Raw genomic sequence first — 18975 nt, forward strand, 5'->3', positions numbered from 1 at the left:
CGATCAGCCGTGGTGACAGCATTGAGACGCCGATAATCGCCACATGGTCTCCACCCCCCAGATGCCTTGGAGACCATATGTAACGGCGAGGCCCACGGGCTGTCAGACTGACGGACAATTCCCATTTCCTCCATCTTCCTGAACTCCGCCCGTGCCACCACCAGTTTGTCTGGCGGTAGTCTCCTGGCCCGAGCGAAAACGGGAGGGCCTTCAGTGCGGATGTGATGGACCACGCCGTGCTTGGCCGAAGGCGTGTCAAAACGTTGAATGAGCAGCTCTGGAAACTCTGCCAGAATCTCAGCATACGAGTCGGGGGCCGCGACGACGGCCTGGACAGTAGGGCTGGGCGAGGAGGCGATTGTCGGAGCGACGTGCTCATCTTCGGCGGAGGGTCGGAGGTCGTTACCGCAGACATCAGGGACCAGTGAAAAAGCCCAGAGAAAATCTGCGCCCAGGATCGCTTGTTTGACGTCGGCTATGATGAATGGCCATTCGTACGTGCGGAGGCCTAACACAAGGGACATCTTCCGTATACCGAAAGTGCGAATTGGGCTGCCATTAACCGCGATGAGGGTGGGACCTGTCTTACCCGATCTGGTTTCGAGGTCGGTCGGTGGCACTATACTGACGATGGCTCCCGTGTCCACCAAAGATTCTGTGTCCGTGAATCGATCATGGACATAGAGGCGCCGGTTCTGGCCAATCGTAACTGCCCCTATGTACGATCGGCCGAGGCATTTCCCGCGAAGGTACAAGGCAAGCGGCAGTTGCGGGATTCGCTACCCCATCGTAGGTGATAATAGCACCAGCCGCGCTTGTGCGGATCTTTTTGGCGGGCTTTCGGAGAATTGGCGGGAGACGTGGCGCCATCTTGCCGTCGCTGTGGCGTGGTCACTGATGTCGAGACCTTGTTGATCGAACCGCTTGCCTTGTTTTTCGCCGCTATGAGCGCGTCCGCTTTCGCTGCATATGCTTCGGGGTCCTTAAAAGAACAATCCGTGAGCAGCAGTCGGACATCCTCAGGAAGTCTCTCGCGGAATGCCTGTTCGAACATAGGGCAATCCGTATGCTCACCGGCTAGCATCATCATTTCGGACATGAGGACGGAAGGCAGTTGGTCTCCAAGATCCGGTAGGTGCAGAAGTCTTGCCGCACCACCATGCTTATTAAACCCGAAGATTCGCAGTAATACTTTCTTCATGGCCTCGTACTTGCTTTCCGCAGGTGGATTCACGATGAACCGCATCACGCGCTTGGTTGTGTCCGGCGATAGAGCGCTGACGAGGTAGTAGTACATCGTGGATTCGTCCGATATCTTCTTTATATGAAATTGAGCTTCGGTGTGGATAAACCAAGCTTGCGGTGCGTGCGTCCAAAACAACGGAAGGTGAACGCTTGCCGCGCTTAACTCCGGTGTGCCCGGCGCGGTCATCGTCAACGAGGCGTCGGGTTCCTGCTTAGTCGGTGATCGTCCAGATCACGTCGGGGTCACCAATATGGTGAGTCCGAAAACTTGTTGGTTGTAGAAGAAGTTTATTGCAGCCGCAATATTCGAATACAGAGTTAAACAACAAGGTAAAGGACAACCATCAAAAACTTACTGTCTTCTTCGAAGACTTTGCCGAACTGGCTATTTCGGGCGCCAAAAGCGCACATGACATCGCTGGCCAATCAGCGATGTCGCTCCCTGGACCAATCCCCATGGTCGCGTTCACACGTGACCTCGCTGGCCAATCCGAGGGTTCGACGACCTGGGCCATTCTCTATGGTCGCTACAAAGTTGTCTATATGGGGAGTGGGGCGCATGCGCGAGAGCGGCGGCTGTAGGGGCGGGACAAAGATACTAGAGGAGCAAGATAGACCACTCGACCCGAAAAACTTGTACGTCACGGCGCCATTTTAGTATGCAAAACTTTGCAGAGAAACATTTAAAAAGAAAAATAATTAAAATCTGTGAGTTGGTATATGAGATATATTCTGCATTTTAATGGTATCATCACACATACTGATCCCCCCAAAAAACTGATTACATTGCGAGAGGCAATAGCGAAAGGCGGGTTTTGCTTACTAAAATGGCGGACGTTACGCTCCTACATTTACTAAAATGGCGGACGTTACGCTCAAACACTTCAGTCTAGGCGAATTTGGACGGAGTGGTTCATCTAGCTCCTCTAGTATCTTTGATTGATGGGGAGGGAGTGGGGCTGGGGCGCATGCGCGAGGGCGGCGGGGAGGGAGGGGGGAGCTTGCACATGCGCATTGGGGAGCCCGGCGTCGGGCAGAGACGATGGCGAGCTGATGGCGGCGGGTCTGTCCGCCCGCCGCTCACCGACAAACACCCGCTCAAAGGTCGGTTCAAACCGCTTCCCTCCCCCTCGGCAATCGCGGACGCCCTCTTCTACCTCCGAGGCGAAGGAGAATCGCCGGGAATGAAGGAGGAGAAATCTATTTTGTTTTTTAAATTGTGTATGTGCGATGAGGAGGAGGGGGGGGAGAGAGAGCGACAACCAAACGTGATGGTCGCGGTCGGAGGTCCCGCCTTCGCCGCCGCCGCCTCCCCATTGGTTGGCCGCCCTCCGTGACGTCAGCGGCGGCGCTGCTGATTGGAAGGGCTGGGCGTCCGTCTCGGGTAGGCGTGGCGCCTCAGCGGCAAGTTAGGTTGCGGAGCAGGGACAGCTCTGAAGTTGCTGACATCCCCCTTTTATATATTTTTTTAAAAGGGGAGGGGAAATGGGAGCAGTTCAGGGAAAGCTGCTTTCCCCCCACCCTCAAGACACCCTCGGGCTTGACTGGAAACTATGTCTCCTATGTTGTGAAACATGGTCTTTTATTTTCACAAAAACAAGGGAAAATGTGTAGGAAGGAAGACACAAAATGCTGGAGTAACTCAACGGGACAGGCAGCATCTCTGGAGAGAAGGAATGGGTGACGTTTCAGGTCGACACCCTTCTTCAGATATGATTTGTTTCTTATCTTCGGGTTAAACCAGCATTTTACAGTTCCTTCCTGCACATTATCTATATCTCTTGCTTTCCTTTCCCCTTGACTCTCAGTCTGAAGAAGGGCCTGATGGTACACTAATCTCATCTGCCTGCACATGATCCATATATGAGCATTTGTCTATCTAAAAGCCTCTTAAACACCTGGTAGATGGTTTCATGCCCACAACAAGTCAGTAGTAACAGGAAATAATATTTAATATTTATGGCTATTTGAGTCACACTTGACAGTGTGTCACTGTGAAGTGACACATTTGCACTTGGAGAGAAGGAATGGGTGTTATTTCAAGTCAAGACCCTTCAGACTGATGTCAGGGGAGTGGGCGGTATAGAGATAAAATGTAGTTGGAGACATTAAGACTGGCCGGAGAACTAGGGAGGGGATGGAGAGTGAGAGAGAAAGCTACGAAGTTAGGGAGGTCAATGTTCATACCGCTGGGTTGTAAGCTACCCAAGCAAAATATGTGCTGTTCCTCCAATTTGCTCTAGGCAGAAAGGTCAGTGTGGGAGGGGGAGTTAAAGTGTTGAGCAACCGGGAGATCAGGTAGGTAACTCCAGCGATTTAAACCTGCATCTGCAGTTCCTTCCTATACGACTAGTGATCAAATAATATTGATGATGATTTTGCAAAAGATTCCTGTATGTTTTGTCGGAGTTGTTTTTGATGAATTGTGAATGTTGTTTCCCATGACACTGTGATAATTAATTTGTGTGCAATCTAATCCTGTAAATAATACGGAGTTGGGAGAGTATGGTTAATTTGCTTTTGTTGCCTTGGAGAAAGGATTCGACTGATCTGTAAACAGTGGGTGGCACGGTGACGCAGCTGGTAAGAGCTGCTGCCTCACTGGTTCCATCGTGACCTCGGGTGCTGTCTGCATGCAGTTTGCACGTTCTACCTGTGACCACATGGGTTCCCCCTGGATGCCCCGGTTTCCATCCACATCCAAGACGTTCCCGTGCGGGTGTGTGGGTTAATTGACCCTCTGTAAATCGTCCATCGTGTGTCGGGAGTGGATGAGAAAGAGGGATAACATAGAACAAGGGCGAACGGGTAATCGATTGTCGGCGTGGACTCGGTGGGCTGAAGTGCCTGTCTCCATGCTGTATCTTTCAAATCAGTACAGTAGGGCTTCATGGAACAGCACAGGCCCCTTCGAGCCATCATGTTTGTGCTGAACATGATGCCTAGCTGAGCTTATCTCGTCTGCCTGCACATGATCAATATCCTTTCATTTCCTGTACTCCCATGCCTATCTAAAAGTTTCTTAAATGCACCTAAAGTATCTGCCTCCACCACCACCGCTGGCAATGAGGACCAGGCCTACACCACACTCTGTAAAAATAAATCACTATGCTTTGGTTTACTTTCCCATTTAAAGAGCAGTAACCTCAACAATGTCATACTCCCTCCATCTGCGTGATCTGTTAGCCTCGAACGAGTCATAGAGTTGTACAGCATGGAAACAGGCCCTTCGCCCAACTTGCCCACACCGACCAACATGCCCCATCTACACTGGTCCCACCTGCCCGGGATTGGCCCATATCCCTCTAAATCTGCCCTATCGAGGTACCTGTCTAAATGTTTCTTAAACATTGCAATAGTACCTTCCGAAAACTACCTCTTCTGGCAGGCAGCTTGTTCCATACACCCACCCCCTTTGTGTAAATAACGTTACCACTCGGGTTCCTATTAAACCTTTCCCCACTCACTTTAAACCCATGTTCTCTGGTTCTGAATTACTCTACTCTGGGCAAAACACTGTGCATTTACCCGATCTATTCTTCTCATGGTTTTATACGCTTCTATAAGATCACCCCACAACCTCCTGCGCTCTAAGGAATAGAGTCCCAGCCTGCTCAACCTCTCCCTATAGTTCAGGCCCTCGAGTCCTGGCAACATCGTCATAAATCCTTTCCTCACTTTCCAGCTTGACAACATCTTTCCAATAATATGGTGACCAAGTAATGGTGACCTTCTGGGGCCTACTTGGTAGCATTCTCACTTTTTGACTCCGTGCTTTGAGTCTACTTTGAAAAACTCGGAGAAACAATATAATGGGTTATTGAGAATAGCGTATATGGTTAGAGGTGTTTTTTTTCTAGTGAGGTGTTAAACCAGGGTTGCTGCTGCTCTCAGGAGGTGTCATTGCTTTATTATTGTCATGTGTACGGAGATACAGTTAAAAGCTTTTGTTTGCGTGCTATCCAATTAAATGTTGTTTTAGTTACTGTAATGTAGAGACACAGCACGGAAACCAGCCATTTGGCCCACCGAGGGCGGCACGGTGGCGCAGCGGTAGAGTTGCTGCCTTACAGCGAATGCAGCGCCGGAGACTCGGGTTCGGTCCTGACTACTGGCGCCGTCTGTACGGAGTTTTTACGTTCTCCCCGTGACCTGCGTGGGTTTTCTCCGAGATCTTCGGTTTCCTCCCACACGCCAAAGACGTACAGGTATGTAGGTTAATTGGCTGGGCAAATGTAAAAATTGTCCCTAGTGTGTGTAGGATAGTGTTAATGTGCTGGGATCGCTGGGTGGCATGGACCCGGTGGGCCGAAGGGCCTGTTTCCGCGCTGTATCTCTATATCTATAAGTCAGTGCCTACCAGCGATCACCCCTTACACTAGCACTATCCTACTACACACTAGGAACAATTTACAGAACCAAATTAACCTACAAACCTGCACGTCTTTGGAATGTGGGAGTAAACCGGAGGTCAGGGGGAGAAGGTACAAACTCCGTACAGACAGCACCCATGGTCAGGATCGAGCGCTGTAAGGCACTGTAAGGCAGCAACTCAACTGTTGGGCCACCGTGCCGCGCTTTAGGTGAAAATTGTCAAAGAAATCAACATACAAGAATGAAAATTAGAGGAGTGTCGATTTTTATTGGATCTCAGCAGCAATTAATTGCTCGGCCTGATTGAGTTAATTGCACCAATGTCTTTTTTTACAGACTTTTTCTCTGCACCAATGTCTTGTTTTTGCAGTATTTTTCTTTGCCTCAATCACTTGTTTATTGCAGCATTTTTCTTTGCTGTCCTTTTTTTTGCAGTCGTTTTATTTGCACCAATGCTTTTTTTTTTTAAAGTCTTTTTCTCTTTTACTGCCTTGCAGAAGGTATGTGCAGTGTATGTTTTTGTCTGCAGAAGGGTCTCGACCCTGAACGTCAAAGCGATTTTACAGAAAACTCTGCTTTAAATGTCGAATAGGTCAGGAGGACACATTGGCAACAATGCTGACTACAAGATTCAACTGTCAGTTCCTTATGCCAGTTTACCCACTAAACAAAAATCAGATTCATTTCTGGTTTCTGGAGGGAGAGACAGATTGCATTTTGCAATGACCTTTGGCAAAGATTCTCGTCGAGCATCACCCCTACAGCGAGAGAATCAATCTTCAAGTGCAGAGCAAATTGTACATACCCATTCATAGATAGGATACAGAGTTATACATCTAGTTCAATATTCCCAGAAGTATAAACTGAACAGTCCCAATGTATTAGTGCATTTGTTTCAATTACTATTCCACACCCAGCTAAGATCCATGTTCTGCAGACTCTCCAAACCCCACTGAGTTACTCCAGCACTTTGTGTAAGAAAATAACTGCAGATGCTGGTACAAATCGAAGGTATTTATTTCACAAAATGCTGGAGTAACTCAGCAGGTCAGGCAGCATCTCAGGAGAGAATGAATGGGTGATGTTTCGGGTCGAGACCCTTCAGTCTGAAGAAGGGTCTCGACCCGAAACGTCACCCAGCACATTGTGTCCTGCTTTGTAAACCTCCATCTGCAGTCCCTTGGATCTGAAGTTTATTGTGTGTTGTCCATGTATCTGTCCCACGCAGGATCTCCATTGTACCTGTACTCACTGTACTTATGCGTACGACCATAATCTCAGCTTGTCCAAAGTGGCATGGGGGCGCGGCTGGTAGAGCTGCTGCCTCACAGCGCCAGAGACCCAGGTTCCATCCTGTGTGCACATGGAGTTTGCACCTTCTTCCTCTGACCACGTGGGTTTCCTCCTGGTACTCCGGTTTCTTCCTGCATCCAAAAACACGTGGGTTTATGGGTTAATTGGCCACTCCAAAATTTCCCTTCGTGTTTAGTTTAGAGATGCAGTGTAAGTTGTGGAATTTGAACATTCTGAGATACAGTGAAGAGGAAGAGGGAGTGGCCGGGGTGCGAATTGTTCTTGATTATGCTGCTGGCCTTGCTGAGGCAGTGTGAGGTGTAGATGGAGTCAATGGAGGAAGGGTCCCGACCCTAAACATCACCTATCCATGTTCTCCAGAGATGCTGCCTGATGCACTGAGTTACCCCAGCACTTTGTGTCCTTCTGTAGACATAAATCACCTCTTCCTTCAATATGACGACATTGTAATAGGGGAGAGGGGATCTTATCGAAACATAAGATTATTAAGGGGTTGGACACGTTAGAGGCAGGAAACATGTTCCCAATGTTGGGGGAGTCCAGAACCAGGGGCCACAGTTTAAGAATAAGGGGTAGGCCATTTAGAACGGAGATGAGGAAAAACTTTTTCAGTCAGAGAGTTGTAAATCTGTGGAATTCTCTGCCTCAGAAGGCAGTGGAGGCCAATTCTCTGAATGCATTCAAGAGAGAGCTAGATAGAGCTCTTAAGGATAGCGGAGTCAGGGGGTATGGGGAGAAGGCAGGAACGGGGTACTGATTGAGAACGATCAGCCATGATCACATTGCATGGCGGTGCTGGCTCGAAGGGCCGAATGGCCTACACCTATTGTCTATTGTAATCCCACAGTGTGTAATCCAGCAGGAGCATGGGTGTAGGATCTTTGTCGAGGTTCAGTGAGTCGATTCATCAGGTCTTCACCCTCACTCTTTACTTTCAGTCTGAAGTAGGGTCCCGATCCTAAACAACACCCATCCTTTTTCTCGAGTGATTCGTTTAGTTTAGAGATGCAGCGCAGAAACAGGCCCTTCGGCCCACCGAGTCTGTGCTGACTAGCGGTCCCCGCACACTTACATTATCCAGCACACACACACACAAGGGACAATTTACAATTAAACCCAAAATCTTTGGATGGGAGGAAACCGGAGCATCCGCAGAAAACCCACGCAGTCATGGCAAGAACGTACAAACTCAGTACAGACAAGCACTCATAGTCAGGATTGAACCCGGGTCTCCGGTGCTGTAAAGCAGCAACTCTGCCACTGCGCTTCTGCACCGACCACCATACCGATGCTGCCTGATCTGCTGAGTTACTCCTGCACGTTGTGTCTATCTCGTGATGCCTGACCTCCCTTTGCCTACTTAATCAAGTGCTCCCTTGCAGGTATCGAAGGAATATAAATAATGAGGAAATGTAAGAAAGGCGTAAATTGAATGACAGTAACAACTTGCAATTTTTATCAAGCCCCTTTTCAGTGACAAAACATTCCAAGCAGCTTGGTGATTGTTTGTGTAAAAACCTAGTTTTAACAGATGAGTCAGAATCCCAGGACATTCAAGGGCGAGATGAGAATTTATTCACTCAGACTCTAATCACCTTTGAAGGAGATGCCATCCTTAGACAATAAGTCCTAACTGAGACTTTAGACTCATCAATGTTATTAACTCTATATTTATTTTTAGAGGTGATTAGGGATACATGATGAATGACGTGTGGCAAGGAATTACAGAGAGTTGTATTTGCAGCCTGGTCCATCACACAGACCGGTCTTCCTCCCATTGATTCCATCTGCTCTTCATGCTGCCTCGGGAAAGCAGCCAAATATAATTAAAGACCTTTCCCACCCCGGTCGACCCTCCTCCTCCCTGCTTCCATCGGGCAGAAGGGGTGGCACAGTGACGTAGCGGTAGAGTTGCTGCCTTGCAGCGGCAGAGGCCTGGGTTCGATCTTGACAACAGGCGCTGTATGTACGAAGTTTATACGTTCTCCCCGTGACCACGTGGGTTTTCTCCGGGTGCTCCAGTTTCCTCCCGCACTCCAAAGGCGTACAGGTTTGTCGGTTAGTTGGCTTTGGTAAGTTGCAAAATTATCCCTAGTGTGTAGGATGGTGCCAGTGCACGAGGTGATCGCTGGTCGGCATGGACTCGGTGGACCGAAGGGCCTGCTTCCGTGCTGTATCTCTGGTGTCAAAAGTCCGAAGAAGCTTGACAGTGCACCGCCAGACTCAGGTGCAGCTTCTTCTCCTCTATTATCAGACTTCTGAACGGTCCTTCCATAAGCTAAGATACCATCTGATTCTCCTTTTCCCCAATGTTGAGAACTATACAGATGCTCCTCGACTTACGATGGGGTTACGTTCCGATAAACCCATCCTAAATCGAAAATATTGTAAGTCGAAAATGCATGTAATACACCTGATCGCTTGGCTGACTGGGAGCTTGCGGTTCGCTGCAGTTTAGTTTAGAGATACAGCGTGGAAACAGGCCCTTTCGGCCCACCGAGTCCGCACCGACCAGCGATCCCCGCGCATCAACACTATCCTATACCCACTAGGGACAATTTACACATACACCAAGCCAATTAACCTACATACCTGTACGTCTTTGGAGTATGGAAGGAAACCGAACATCTTGGAGAAAACCCACGCAGATCACAGGGAGAACGTACAAACTCCGTACAGACAGCGCCTGTAGTGAGGGTCAAACCCCGGTCTCTGGCGCTGCATTCGCTGTAAGGCAGCAACTCTACCGTTGCCCACCATCGTAAAGTCAAAATATCGTAAGTCGAAGCATCGTAAGTCGAGGAGCATCTGTATCCTCCTCCTTTGCTCTACCTATTGTACTTGAGTTTGGCTTGATTGTATATCCATGTAAGGGAGCAGATTTGTTTGGATAGCAAAGCTTTTCACTCTACCTTTGTGCAAGTGACAATAGCAGACGTCAACAAGTTAATATGTCAATAAGGGGTGGTTGTGGTTTCCTGTCACATCCCAAAGACGCGCAGGTTTGTGGGTGAATTGGCTTCTGTAAATTGTCCCCAGTGTGAACGGGTGATTGGTGGTCAGCACGGACTCGGTGGGCCGAAGGGCCTGCTTTAGCACTGCATAGAAACATAGAAAATAAGTGCAGGAGTAGGCCATTCGGCCCTTCGAGCCTGCACCGCCATTCAATATGATCATGGCTGATCATCCAACTCAGTATCCCGTACCTGCCTTCTCTCCATACCCCCTGATCCCTTTAGCCACAAGGGCCACATCTAACTCCCTCTTAAATATAGCCAATGAACTGGCCTCAACTACCTTCTGTGGCTGAGAATTCCACAGATTCACCACTCTCTGTGTGAAAAAAAAGTTCTCATCTCGGTCCTAAAAGACTTCCTTCCCCCTTATCCTTAAACTGTGACCCCTTGTTCTGGACTTCCCCAACATCGGGAACAATCTTCCTGCATCTAGCCTGTCTAACCCCTTAAGAATTTTGTAAGTTTCTATAAGATCCCCCTCAATCTTCTAAATTCCAGCGAGTACAAGCCGAGTCTATCCAGTCTTTCGTCATATGAAAGTCCTGCCATCCCAGGGATCAATCTGGTGAACCTTCTCTGTACTCCCTCTAATGCTAGATTGTCTTTCCTCAGATTAGGAGACCAAAACTGTACACAATACTCCAGGTGCGGTCTCACCAAGGCCCTGTACAACTGCAGGAGAACCTCCCTCTGGCGCGCAGGTTTGTGGGTGAATTGGCTTCTGTAAATTGTCCCCAGTGTGAACGGGTGATTGCTGGTCGGCGCTGACTCGGTGGGCCGAAGGGCCTGCGTTAGCACTGTATCTTGTTGAAGTAATCTCGTATCCCTAATGTGTGGGATAGAACTAGTGTGAACGAGTGATTGCTGGTCGGCGAGGACTCAGTGGGCCGAAGGGCCTGTTTCCAAGCTGTATCACTAAGCTAAACTATCCAGGCTGATTGCTTTTATACTTCCTGTAAAGCAACCCGAGGGGCAGCATCGGCAGCTGGTTGGCAAAAACACTACATTGTGCTATTTTCTTCTTTACTGAACATTCAGTGTGTATTGAGACTAACAATTGGTACTCTGAAGCATAATGGCCATCATACAACCTGTGGGTGTTGCTACCAGTAACGGGTGCATTGTGCCTTAAAGTCTTGATAAATCCCCAGTGCATTAAAGGCTCCTTTGTTCATCTGCACTGAGAGCTCTGCAATTGTACATGCAGGGAATAAGTTGATCTTTGCAAAACTTGGAGGACATAAAGTTCCATCTTCAGGCTATGCCCCAGCCACTGCTCCTGTGTTTTCAATTTCAGAATTAAAATCCTCTGGACACTTTTTAGCCAACATTGAGGGAAAATTTCCTCCACCTGACCCATTGAGTTCCTCCTGCACTTTGTTTTTAGCTCAAGTTTCCAACATCTGCAGTTCCTTCTGTATCCAGGTTCCTCCAGCTCGCACTTTGTTTTCAGCTCTCGCTTCCTGCCGTTTCTTTTTACTGCTCCACTGCAAAATCTCCTCACAGTATAGACAATAGGTGCAGGAGGAGGCCATTCGGCCCTTCGAGCCAGCACTGCCATTCAATGTGATCATGGCTGATCATTCTCAATCAGTACCCCGTTCCTGTCTTCTCCCCATACCCCTTGACTTTGCTATCCTTAAGAGCTCTATCTAGCTCTCTCTTGAATGCATTCAGAGAATTGACCACTGCCCTCTGAGGCAGAGAATTCCACAGATTCACAACTCTGACTGAAAAAGTTTTTCCTCATCTCAGTTCTAAATGGCCTACCCCTTATTCTTAAACTGTGGCCCCTTGTTCTGGACTCCCCCAACATTGGGAACATGTTTCCTGCCTCTAACATGTCCAACCCCTTAATAATCTTATACGTTTCGATAAGATCTCCTCTCATCCTTCTAAATGAGCCTACTTTGAAGAAGAGTCAAAACAAACCACTGCAGATGCTCGTTTATACTAAAGATAGACACAAAGTGCTGGAGTATCTCAGCGCGTCAGGCAACATCGCTGGAGAAAAAGGATGGGTGTTGTTTCAGGTCGAGACCCCTCTTCTGACTGCTGGCTGAAGAAGGATCCCCACCAGAAACATCATCTTTTTTCTCCAGAGATGCTGTCTGACCCGCTGAGTTACTCCAGCACTTTGCGCCTCTCCTAATTGAAGTTCTCCTCTCTCTGACGGGTGTTCTGTGAGACCCTCCCTCATTGTGCCCTCTCTGTGATTCTTGTTGCTCTCTTACTCTATCAAATGTTTTAACCTTACCTGACAACCTTTTTGTCTCCTGGGTACACACAAAATGGTGGAGTAACTCAGCGGGTCAGGCAGCATCTCTGGAGAGAAGGAATGGGTGATGTTTTGGTCTCGACCCAAAACGTCACCCATTCCTTCTCTCCTGAGATGCTGCCTGACCCGCTGAGTTACTCCAGCATTTTGTGTCCATCTTTGATTTAAACCAGCACCTGTGGGGTTTTTTTCCTACACCTTTTTGTCTCCTTTTCACTTTCAGCTTTTGTCACTTATTCCATACATCTACCATTCACTCCCACCCCCCTCACGTGTATTCACTCGTCGAGCTTTGTCCTGCCGCTCTCCTTTCCAGTTTTCTCTCCGCCGACATCAATCTGAAGAAGGGTCCCGACCCGAAACGTCACCAGTCCATTTCCCACCCCAGATACCGTGGTACTGACCTGCTGAATTCCTCCAGCAGTTTTGTTTTCTTTGCTCAAGATTCTGGCATCTGCACTTTCTTGAGTGGGGGCCATGTGCGGTGGCAGGCCTCGTTCGTCGCTGCGAGCAGAAGCTAAAACTCTTCAATTCACTTCTTGTAACTTTATCGGCCCCAGAAACATGGTGACTCTTGTGTACTGCCTCGGTGAGGTCTGATGTATGATTTTTACGGGGTTGTATGCAAAACAAAGCATTTCACTAAGTGTGACAGTGAAGTATAATTGTATATAGACACAATGCTGGAGAACCTCAGCGGGACAGGCAGCATCTCTGGAGAGAAGGAATGGCTGACGTTTCGGGTCGAGACCCTTCTTCAGACTAGTGTCGGGAAAGGGGGACGAGAGATATAGACGGTGATGTAGAGAGATATAGGACGAGAAGCTGGTGCGACTTGGATGGGGGAGCGATGGAGAGAGAGGGAATGCAAAGGTTACTTGAAATTAGAGGAATCAATAATGGGGTGTCAGCCGCCCAAGCAAAATGCTTCGACTTACGATATTTCGACTTTGCTATGGTACAAACGGCAGCGACCCGTGGCGAGCCCCAGCTCGCTTTCAGCCACGCAATCACGTGTATTCAATGCATTTCGACTAACAATATTTTCGATTTCCGATGGATTTCTCGGAATGTAACACCATCGAAAGTTGAGGAGCGCCTGTATGAGGTACTGTTCCTCCAATTTACGATTAGCCTCACTCTAACAATGGAGGAGGCCTTGGACAGAAAGGGTCAGTGTGGGAATGGGTAGGGGAATTAAATTGTTTGGCAACCGTGAGATCATGTAGGTCCAGTATTATTGAATAATTGAATTACCCATCCCATTTTACCAATTGAGATCGGTGGGTATTTGCTGAATATCCAGGACATTTGGAGTTGAAATGCAGTTGGTGTACAGATGGATTGGCTTAGCACACATGCAAGGACTGTATGGTCTTCTGTTTAGTTTAGTTTAGAGATACAGCGTGGAAATAGGCCCATCAGGTCCACGCTGACCGGCGATCCCTGCACGCTGACACACTGATCTCTACACACACCAGGGACAATTTACAATTATACCGAGCCAATTAACCGACAAACCTGCACGTCTTTGGAGTGTGGGAGGAAACCGGAGATCCCGGAGGAAACCCATGTAGGACACACGGAGAACTTGCAAACTCCGTACAGACAAGCTGCCGCAGTCAGGATGGAACCTGGGTCTCCAGTGCTGTGAGGCAACAACTCACCACCGTGACGATCTGTTGCTCAACCCTAATTATAGGAAAAAGGAAGGGATTGTCAAAGCAGTTATGCAAGAGTGGAATCTGCTTCCTTCTCAAGAGATGCGTCTTATTGAGCTTCCATTGCGCATGCTGCAATAAAGCGAACAGATTGTGTGCTGTGCTGATGTGTCTTTATTTGATGAAAAGATACAGCATGGAAACAGGCCCTTCGGCCCGTCGAGTCCATGCTGACCGTCGATCACCGGTTCACTCTAGTTCTATGTTATTGCACTTTTCCATTCACTCGTAGAGTCATACAGAGCGGAAGCAGGTCCTTCGGCCCAACTTGCCCACGCCGACCAACATGCCCCATCTACATTTGGCCCATATCCCTCGGAAGCTTTTCCTATCCATGTACCTGTCTAAATGTATCTTAAATGTTGTGATAGTACATGCCTCAACTACCTCATCTGGCAGCTCGTTCCACACACCCACCACCCTTTGTGTAAAAAAAAAAGTTACCCCTTGGGTTCTTACTTAATTGTTCCCTGCACCTTAAACTTCTGTCCTCTGTGTTCTTGATTCTCCTGCTCCGGGTAAAAGATTCTGTGCATCTACCCGATCTATTCCCCTCATGATCTTATACAGCTCTATAGGATCACCCCTCGTCCTCCTGCGCTCCAAGGAATAAAGTAGGAAAAAAAACTGCAGATGCTGGTTTAAATTGAAGATAGACACAAAATGCTGGAGTAACTCAGCGGGTCAGGCAGCACCTCGGGAGAGAAGGAATGGGTGACGTTTCGGGTCGAGTGTGAAGAAGGGTCTCGACCCGAAACGTCACCCATTCCTTCTCTCCTGAGATGCTGCCTGACCCGCTGAGTTACGGCCAGCATTTTGTGTCTACCAAGGAATAAAGTCCTGCTCAACCGCTCCCTGGACCTCAGGCCTTCACGTCCTGGCAACATCCTCGTAAACAACACGAGGGTTGATTTTACAGAAATTAGAATGTTTTCCCCTGGATGGTGGAATACCAGAGGGCATTGCTTGATGTGAGAGGGAAGTTTAAAGATGTGTCGGGCAAGATTTCTTTTATACAGAGCTTGGGAGTGCCTGGGGCTTTCTGCCATGGGTGGTGGTTGGGCAGACATGATAGTGGTATTTAAGAAATGTTTGGATTGGCGCAGGGAATGGAGGTAGACTGGTTATGTGCAGGTTGGTAAGAGTTGATCTTAGCATCATGTTATGCTGGAGTAACTCAGCAGGTCAGGCAGCATCTCAGGAGAGAAGGAATGGGTGACGTTTCGGGTCGAGGCCCTTCTTCAGTCTGAAGAAGGGTCTCGACCCGAAACGTCACCCATTCCTTCTCTCCTGAGATGCTGCCTGACCTGCTGAGTTACTCCAGCATTTTGTGAATAAATACCTTCGATTTGTACCAGCATCTGCAGTTATTTTCTTATATTGGCATCATGTTAGGTGCAGACATTGTGGGTCAAAGAGCATTTTCTTGTGCTGAACTGTTCTAAGTTCTATTTCAATTCTATCATATTCTACCACTCACATACACATTCGGGGCAATTTGCAATTGCCCATTTGTGTGGGTTTAGTTTAGAGATACAGTGCGGAAACAGGCCCTTTCATTCGACCGGGTCCGCGCCGACCAGCGATCCCCGCACATTAACATTATAGACAATAGGTGCAGGAAGAGGCTATTCGGCCCTTCGAGCCAGCACCGCCATTCAATGTGATCATGGCTGATCATTCTCAATCAGTACCCCGTTCCTGCCTTCTCCCCATACCCCCTGACTCCGCTATCCTTAAGAGCTCTATCTAGTTACGCCCAGCCTATACCCTCTAGGGACAATTTTTGTACATTTACCAAGCCAATTTTAACCTACACACCTGTACGTCTTTGGAGTGTGGGAGGAAAACGACGATCTCGGAGAAAACCCACGCGGTCACCGTGAGAACGTGCAAACTCCGTACAGACGGCACCCATAGTTGGGATGGAACCCGGGTCTACGGCGCTGCGTTCGCTGTAAGGCAGCAATTCTACCGCTGCGCCACCGTGCCGGTTAGAATCTCTGAAAAGTTGATGGGAAAGTTGAATTAGGGTGGCAGGGCGGTAGAATTACAGCCGCAGCGCCAGAGACCTGGGTTCGATCCTGACCATGGGTGCTGTCTGTACGGAGTTTGTATGTTCTCGTGTAGGAAGGAACTGCAGATGCTGGTTTAAACTGAAGATAGACACAAAAAGCTGGAGTTACTCAGTGGGACAGGCATCATCTCTGGAGAGAAGGAATGGGTGTCGTTTCGGATCTAGACTGAAGAAGGGTCTCGCCCCGAAACGTCACCCATTCCTTCTCTCCAGAGATGCTCCCTGACCCGCTGAGTTGCTCCAGCTTTTTGTGTCTATTTTCGGTTTGTACGTTCTCCCTGTGACTGTGTGCGCTCTGGTTTCTTCCAACACTCCAAAGACCTGCAGGTTTTTAGATTAATCGGCTTCTGGAAATTGTAAATCGTCCTTTGTGCGTAGGATAGTGCTAGTGTACTAGCTGGTCGGCGCGGACTCGGTGGGCCAAAGGGCCTGTTTCCACGCTGTATCTCTAAAGTCTAAAGACAAAGTGCTGGAGTAACTCAGGTCAGGTATACAACGCAGATTCACTGGAGTACGATTTGTATGTTCCCAATGTTGGGGTAGTCCAGAACCAGGAGCCACACACAGTCTAAGAATAAAGGGGAGGCCGTTTAAAACTGAGGTGAGAAAAAACTTTTTCACCCAGAGAGTGGTGAATTTGTAGAATTCTCTGCCACAGAGGGCAGTGGAGGCCGATTCACTGGATGAATTTAAAAGAGAGTTAGATGGAGCTCTAGGGGCTAGCGGAATCAAGGGTTACGGGTAGAAGGCAGGCACGGGTTACTGATTGTGGATGATCAGCCATGATCACAATGAATGGCGGTGCTGGCTCGAAGGGCCAAATGGCCGCCTCCTGCACCTAATTTCTATATTTCTATGTTTTTAGTGCCAGTAGATTGTTCATGGTGCAGATTCAAACTGGTCTCATTGCGGATATTAAACTTTTTCTCCATAACTATAAGACTATGAAACTGTAACACCATATCCTGCACTATGGTATTTTTCTCTTTGCTCTTCCTGTTGTACTTGCATACAGCTTGATTGTATTCATGGATAACATTATCTGATTTAGATTGCACACAAACAAAAGCTTTTTGCAGCGTCTCAGTACACGTGTCAATAATAAACCAATAGGTTTAGGTTTATAGACGAAGTGCTGGTGTAACTGAGCGGTTCAGGTGGTATCTCTGGAGAAAAAAGATGAATGACTTTTTGGGTCGGGACTCTTCTTCAGATGTCAGACCCGCCTGAAGAAAGGTCCTGACCCAAAATGTCATCCATTCTTTTCCTCCAGAGATGCTGCCCCACCCACTGAGTTTTACCATCTTCGGGAAATACCAGTATCTGCAGTTCCTTTAGTTTAGAAATACAGCGCGGAAACAGGCCCTACGGCCCACCGAGTCCGCGCCGACCAGCGATCCCCGCACACTAACACCATCCTACACACACCAAGCCAATTAACCTACATACCTGTACATCTTTGGAGTGTGGGAGGAAACCAAAGGTCTCGGAGAAAACCCATGTGGTCACAGGAAGACACAGTACAAACTCCATACAGACGGCACCTGTGGACGGGATCGAACCCGGGTCTCTGGCGCTATACACGTGTACTGAGACGCTGCAAAAAGCTTTTGTTTGTGTGCAATCTAAATCAGATAATGTTATCCATGAATACAATCAAGCTGTATGCAAGTACAACAGGCACGGTGGCTCAGCGGTAGAGTTGCTGCCTTACAGCGAATGCAGCGCCGGAGACTCAGGTTCGATCATGACTCCGGGCGCCGTCTGTACGGAGTTTGTACGTTCTCCCCGTGACCTGCGTGGGTTTTCTCCGAGGTCTTCGGTTTCCTCCCACACTCCAAAGACGTACAGGTATGTAGGTTAATTGACTGGGTAAATGTAAAAAAAATATTTTTTAATTGTCCCTAATGTCAAGTCAAGTCAAGTCAATTTATTTGTATAGCACATTTAAAAACAACCCACGTTGACCAAAGTGCTGCACATCTGACTAGGAAAAAAAAAAGAAACATACAGTGGCAGGCAGCCGAACACAACGGCGCGGCCATCTTGAACAAAATGTTAATTCAATCACCCACAGTCCAACAACAAAAGCATTAAATAAGCATCAAAATTACACCCCCAAAAAACCCCCAGAAACACAGTCCAACAATAAAAGCACTAAACAGGCACCCAAATTACCCAACCCCCAAAAAAACCCCAAAACACAGTCCAAAATTAAAAGCATTAAATAGGCATTCAAATCACACAACCCCAAAACCCCCAAAAACACAGTCCAACAGTAAAAGCGCTAAACAGGCATTCAAATTACACAACCCCAAAACCCCCAAAAACACAGTCCAACAATAAAAGCATCAAACAGGCACTCAAACCACCCAACCCCAAAAAAACACACAAAAAAAGAAACATCCATCAAAGAAACATCCATCACAGTGAGTCTCCTCCAGTCCTCTCCTCACTGTGATGGAAGGCCACAATGTCTTTCCCTTCTCCCGCCGTCCTCGCCCGCAGTCAGGTTGTTGTGGTTGCAGGCCGCACCGGACGGTCCACAGCGGGCCAAGCCCAAGGCGCGTCGCGTCGCAGCCACTCCCGTGTGTAGGATAGTGTTAATGTGTGGGGATCGCTGGGCGGCGTGGACTCGGTGGGCCGAAGGGCCTGTTTCCGCGCTGTATCTCAAAAAAATAAATAAGGCAGCAACTCTACTGCTGCGCCATTGTGCCACCCAAGTTTCTGCACAGTTTTGGGCTTATTATTATTGTCTCGTGTACTGAGGTACAGTGCATAGCTTTGTTTTGCATGCTGTCCTATACCAAAGGGCTTGTTTCTGTGCAGTCTGCCTCCGCATCTTAAAAGGACACAAAATGCTGGAGTAGCTCAGCAGGTCAGGCAGCATCTTTGGAGAATATGGATTATATAAATTCATTGGTTACAAAGCACTTCTGGTAGTGCCCC

General features: G+C 48.2%; 1 protein-coding gene across 1 annotated transcript in view; it reads left to right on the plus strand.

The window, feature by feature from the left end:
- The first annotated feature begins 2265 nt into the window (after window positions 1–2265).
- Window positions 2266–18975, plus strand: part of pi4kb (phosphatidylinositol 4-kinase, catalytic, beta) — a 76022-nt gene continuing 59312 nt past the window's right edge. Inside the window, 1 exon segment of the mRNA XM_078431830.1 lies at window positions 2266–2349. The gene's annotated coding sequence lies outside the window, so the exon portion shown is untranslated.

Source organism: Rhinoraja longicauda, chromosome 44 (genome assembly GCF_053455715.1).
Source record: "Rhinoraja longicauda isolate Sanriku21f chromosome 44, sRhiLon1.1, whole genome shotgun sequence".
Lineage (NCBI taxonomy): Eukaryota > Metazoa > Chordata > Chondrichthyes > Rajiformes > Arhynchobatidae > Rhinoraja > Rhinoraja longicauda.